The sequence below is a fragment of the Triticum aestivum genome, chromosome 4D (genome assembly GCF_018294505.1).
Source record: "Triticum aestivum cultivar Chinese Spring chromosome 4D, IWGSC CS RefSeq v2.1, whole genome shotgun sequence".
In the NCBI taxonomy this organism is placed as follows: Eukaryota; Viridiplantae; Streptophyta; class Magnoliopsida; order Poales; family Poaceae; genus Triticum; species Triticum aestivum.
This window is the reverse complement of record NC_057805.1, coordinates 488,814,548-488,820,446: the sequence shown is the minus strand read 5'-3', so window position 1 is coordinate 488,820,446 and position 5,899 is coordinate 488,814,548.

Below are 5,899 nucleotides of genomic sequence, written 5' to 3'. Positions count from 1 at the left end.
AGACGCCACGGTCACCATGACCGACCCCGTCCACATGGCCACTGCCCTCCCTGCGGGCTAGGAGCTTGTCGAGGAGCTCCGAACGCCTTCGCTACTTCGTCTGCGCCAACGAAATCAAGTCCAGCACCCTCGCATCGACGTCGATGCCGCCTTCCTCAACCTTGGGCCACGACATTGCCGTTCGATCCGCGCCGCCCCGAGCTCCCATGTCTTCCCCTAGGACACCATTGACACCGCCATGATCTCCTCTTGCCTTTCGTTTGTTTCCCCTCTCGTTTGCTCTCGTTAGGTATTTCGCCGTGGCCGAGAACCGCCGTCCGCCATGGCCATTGCAGGGGTAGCCACCGAGCTCCTCGGATTGACCCCGTGGCACATGCCCGCTCCTATGCACGCCCATGCCCGAGCCTGCCGCTCTTCTTCCGCGCCCGCGGGGCCACTCCTCTCCATGCCCACGCCTGTGCTACACCGCGTCGGTCGCACCCGCCGCTGCCGTCGCGCTCGCCGCAGCCACCGCACCACTGTGCCCCGCGCGACACACACCCTGGCCGCGCGCCACACTCTCGCTGGCTGCGCTCGCCCCGTCTGCTGCCGCCTATCCCTTCGCTCGCCCCGCTGTCGCGCCCCTGCCTCGCGCCGCCTCCAGTCGTGGCCATCTTCTGCCGGCCGCCCCCTCAGCCACGCCGGCCGCATCTCTGCCCTCCACCGTCGGCCGCTCGCCTCGCCTGTTGCGTGTTGCTTCCTGCTACTGTGCGCTGCTCTACCGCTGGTACGCTGTTGCGCCATGCCCTCGACACCGCCGTGGACAAATGTGGCGGAGGGATTGTTAATGGAGTACGAGAAGGAGGTGGCGGAGAAGGTGTGGAGAGGCAGGAGGTCTGGGGCGGTGTCACCTGGCTGTGGTGGAGGTGTTTATGCGAGAAGGAGCCGGAGTGGAAGGAGAGGTCACAATTGGAAAGAATCGCAAAAAAAACATAACCCGGAGATCTCAGTTCAAAAAAATGCTAATATCGATGGAGGGGTGATTTCCTTCAATAGGTGGAAAACATAGGAAATATTGGTTGTTATCAAGGAAAGGTGAAAAATTAGGAAAGTTCAGATTTTTGAACTGATTTCTATGCAAATGGGGTTTTATTGTTTGGTAACGTGATATCAGTACCTACCCGTTTGTGACGTGTCTGATTAAGAAAGTTTGCAAATATTAAGAAACTATTTATTTGGAGGAAAGTTGTGACGTGTCTGTTATTTGTTTCCTGAAACAAATTTCACTAATAAGAGAAATCGATTGATTTAGATAAGTTAGGAAAGTTAGATTAAAATGTATTATTTGTCTCTAAAAATCTGTTATTTGTTTTCTAAGACAAATTGAACCAATAAAAGGAATCGATTGATTTGCATAATTTAAGAAAGTTAGATTAAAATGTATTATTTATTTCCTGAAAATCTGTTATTTGTTTCCTAAGACAAATTGAACCAATAAAAGGAATCGATTGATTTGCATAATTTAAGGAAGTTAGATCCGTGATTTGTTATACGTTAGGAAAGTTCTGGTTGTAAAAAAGAGTGGAGAGAAAAATAAACCGGATGGACCAGGGTGGGAGGGGGTGGTGGGAGGAGAGACGGAAAAAACCAGCGAAAATAAACCGCGGACCAGGGTGGGAGGGGGTGGTGGGAGGAGAGACGAAAAAAACAGCGAAAATAAACCACGGAGACGATTCACCAACTCGTCCATTAAGAATAGAGATTGGCGATAGCCGTGTGTTCTACACGCCGCCGCTAGGGGCCAAAGAGGAAAATGAACAAAGAAGGCTTTGGCCATATATAGATTCCAAGATCTCAACTAGCCATGTCCATCCTACTGATGACATTAGTAGTCCCTGTATGACAATAAGTTAAACATCTCTGTCGGTATTCTGTTTTCTACATGTGACGAGCACTTGCACAAGCAAAGTGGAGAAATGGCAACCTGCCATAGCACAACACATTAGACCAAGGGAATTAAGAAGCCAAACGGTCTCGATCTGTGCTGATCGTCGCGCCCATTTTTCTCCACACACGACCGCCAGCAATGCATTTGCCGTCTAGGGAAGTGCTATCTCGGTCCCCCGCGTCACCCCCACTCGGGCGACTCGGGCGGGATCGCAACCATAGCCGTCGGGGGTTCCCCGTCCTTCCATCCCTCCCTCCGCCGCCGTTGAAGGACGCCGCCGGCCTTTAGCCCGGGGGCTGACGGCGGTGGCGGGGGCCTTCCCTCTCTCCTGCGCCATGGGGGCGGGGCGGAGCCCCGCGACGTGTGGTGGCACGGCCGATCTGGCCTTGGTGGCGTGGCGGGCCTGCCTTGACCGGCGGCGGCAGGGCGGCTGCCTCGGCCTAGGGCGGCGATGGTGGCGGGTGCGGCGGTCGGCCCTGCTTCGGGCAGCGGCCTTGGCTGCATTCGGCGGCGGCTGGAACTATGGCGACGGACCATCTGACCTCGGATCGACGGTGGCGGCATGGAGGGCCTGGTGGTTGGGTCGACGCCATGCGTGGTTTGCCCTCCGGACAAATCTGACCTAGCCGGTGCGGCATGCTCGTTGTGTGGCGGCTCAGATCGGCGGCGACCCGTGCACACGATACTTAATGGAGGTTCTTCGAGCGGATCCGAGTGAAAACCTCGTTCTCGGCTTGATTGATGCCAAGACCGGCGTTGGCGGCATTTTTTTTGTGTCATTACCTTCTTGAAGGCATCGCCGTGGAGAAGTTTCAGACCTCTATCCGCTATGCCCGTGGGAAACCCTAGAAACCCTAGATCAGTAGATCGGATGACGGCGACGCGTTGGTGACGTTTCCTCCTTGGGGCGTCATTCTTAGGGGCATACACGGGATCGAGGGACCAGTGGGCGGCTTTTTTTGGTGGAGTAGTGCTTCATCCTACACATTGATGACAACGGATGTCGGCGGCGTGGCGCAATGGAAACTCGGCGCCCGATGCGCAGTGATGGACTCGCGCAGGAGGAGGTTGTTGTCTGGCGTCATGGTGGCGTCGATGGCAGAGTGGCCTGACAAGGTAGAAGCCTCAATATCTGCTCTGAAGACGGACCTGTGGAAGATGGCGGCGACGACACATGTGAGTGTGTCAGACCAGTTTATGCCCCAGACCCGGTATGTGGCTCGGCTGGGGATTCTGACTTTTGATGATAGGCTTAGGTGAGTGGTCTGAGTATTTGGCCCAGCTAGCACCCCTTCATCATATGGATAGGAGTAGTGGCATATGTTGTCAAGATGGCGAATTCAGACATATTGTTGTAATACTTTGTAAGGTTCTCGAGAATAATCAATAAAGTGACCGCATGCATCTTCTAGATGCAAAGGCCGGGGGGTCATCCTCCTCTTGTAAAAGAAAAAAAAAGTGTTATCTCGGGACAGGTCAAAGGGCCGCCTCCCCCTGGGTCGACGACCTGACTGAATGTTTCTTTAGCTCGCATCGTCGTCGCACTAAAACAATTGGGGATGGCTCCGTCACGTTTGATTTGACCTGAATTTCTTTATCTGCCACGTAGAGCACTCAGTTGAACTGTCTCGTGGCTAGTAAGTGTACGTACGCGACTATAACTATAAGAGGAAGGTGATGTTGATAAGTTTGGTGTGAGCCTTCGGTGTCGTGCAGTCAGCGGATGAGTTTGACTGATTTTTAGAGTGAGATCATCGAACTAGGGGGGATGGAACAGAAATGTATATATGTGACCACATGATGGCTTCACCGCGATAGATACTGCACCTCGCCAGGAGGAGTCAGTTATCTGTAGCTGAACAGTACCAATGTCATAGATCCATAGCGAACAAAAATTCATGGATCCGTAGTGAACACATGCAAGTTTCCACAGTTTTTTTCACTCTAAATATGCTTTTTTAAAGGGCACCACGGTTCGCACTCCGATGACATGCTCTCTCTCCAAATCCTCCAAGCTGATCACATCTCTCTCTCTTCCCGTAGTACCACTTCTGCGTGTACACTTGCACATGATTCCACATAAACACTTCTGTTCACACACAGGAGCCGTTTAGGCAAGTGTTATCTGTGGACAAATCGAAGGGCCGGCCCAAGACCGCCTTCCCCCTTGCATGAAAATGTTTGTTGTACTCCCTTCATAAAAAAATATACATCCATTTGAGAGACAAGCTTGGAACAAGTTTTTTCAGACGGAGGGATTAGCTTGCATCATGCTAAACAATTAAGCATGGCTCCGTCATGTTTGATTTGACCTCCGTCCCCAAAATAGATGGCATATAAATTCAGTTAAAAAGTCAATGCTTTCAAATTTAGACCAAGTATATATAAAAAATATGGAAATAAACAATGTTAAATCAATATTATTATATTGATCATTAGATATATTTTCATAATCTATGCAACAGGACAGCGGGTTACAGTTACGGGTCATGGTAGGCAGCTGGCAAGTGTCCGGTGGAGAGCTTAAGTGAGCAGCGAACTGAAACTGAAGAAGCAAGCGGTGTTCAATTTGACGTCGGCCTTGGTGTTGGTCACTTTCACCAGAACTGAATAGAGTAGATTCATGGGCTAAAATGGATCTCCACAAGGGAGAGCAGATGGCTCGGCTTTGCGCAGCGTTCACTGTGCATATGAATCCTATACGACGCATTAAGTGTCAAACTGTCGACAAAACGCATAGACCGGCGATGTAAGTGGGCCCGCCCATTTGGACTACAGCGCATCCGTTTTCGGGAAGCTTAGAGATGGTTCCTGATCGCTTTGGTCAGGTTTTTTTTCCTTCTTTTTTCTTCAATTTTTTTCTCTTTTTGTTTCTTTTGATGGTTTTCTTTGGTTTCTTTTTTAATTTTACCTTTTTCCGAAAATCTTCCTTAAAAATTAGGAACTTTTCAAAATTTGTTTGATTTTTTTAGATATTAAAATTATGTTCGAAAATTCCAATACAAAATCATGTTTTGAAAATTTGATAACAAATTCCAAAAATTCTACGGAATTTCAAAAAGTGTTCCTGTTTTTTAGATTTCTCCGCAAATTAATTTCAAAATTCGTTTCCAAACTTTACAAAAAATTTCCTTAAAAATATTCTAATTTTTCAAAAAAGATCAGGAATTTTCAAAAAATGTTCCAAACTTTCAAACGTTTTCTACGCTTTCAAAAGGTAATCCATTTTTTAGAAAAATTCATATTTAAAAAAAAATAAAATAGAAAGAACCGACTAAAAACTGGTTGCAAAAGTTCCAAGTCGCTACAGTACACAGTTCGGGTTGCTACAATGCGTCGATCGGCACAATGCATGTTAAATGGGCCGGCCAAGTTGTGGCTAAGCTAGGCGTCGATGCCCTGATTGTCGCTTAATGCGTCTGTTAGGAGCTTTGACACAAACTGATGGTTTTCACATTTCAGCAGCCCAGTCAAGAAAAGCCCCATCATAGGTTTCAATGATTGAGGCAGAAGATACCCTTTATTCCAGTTGATTCAACATTAGAGTGTACTACCATTTAACCAGCTATATAATCTTGAGAAACTACGCAATGTTGGAGCGCTGAAGAGAGGAGCAATCCTGAAACTGAGGAAGCAAAGAGAGTTCCATTTCACGCTGGCTTTGATGTAGGTCACTTTCTCCAGTCCTGGAAAAGAGTGAATTGATGGTCTAAAATGGACCAGTATAAGAGAAAACAGACAAACCCTTGGACCTCACCCTTCCCCTTCTATCGGACCGAAGGGCGATTTGTGCGAACCCCGGGCTCTCCACCTCGCCGTTGCCGAATTGGCGGCTCCCTCGCCCTTCGCCGGCCGCTCCGGCGATGGGAGGACGGGGGAGGCCCGATTTGCGACGTGTACATAGTATAGGCGTGCCTAGGGAGCCAGCCGGTGGCGTCGTGGAGGCGGCGGCGTGACTAGGTCGGCTTTTTG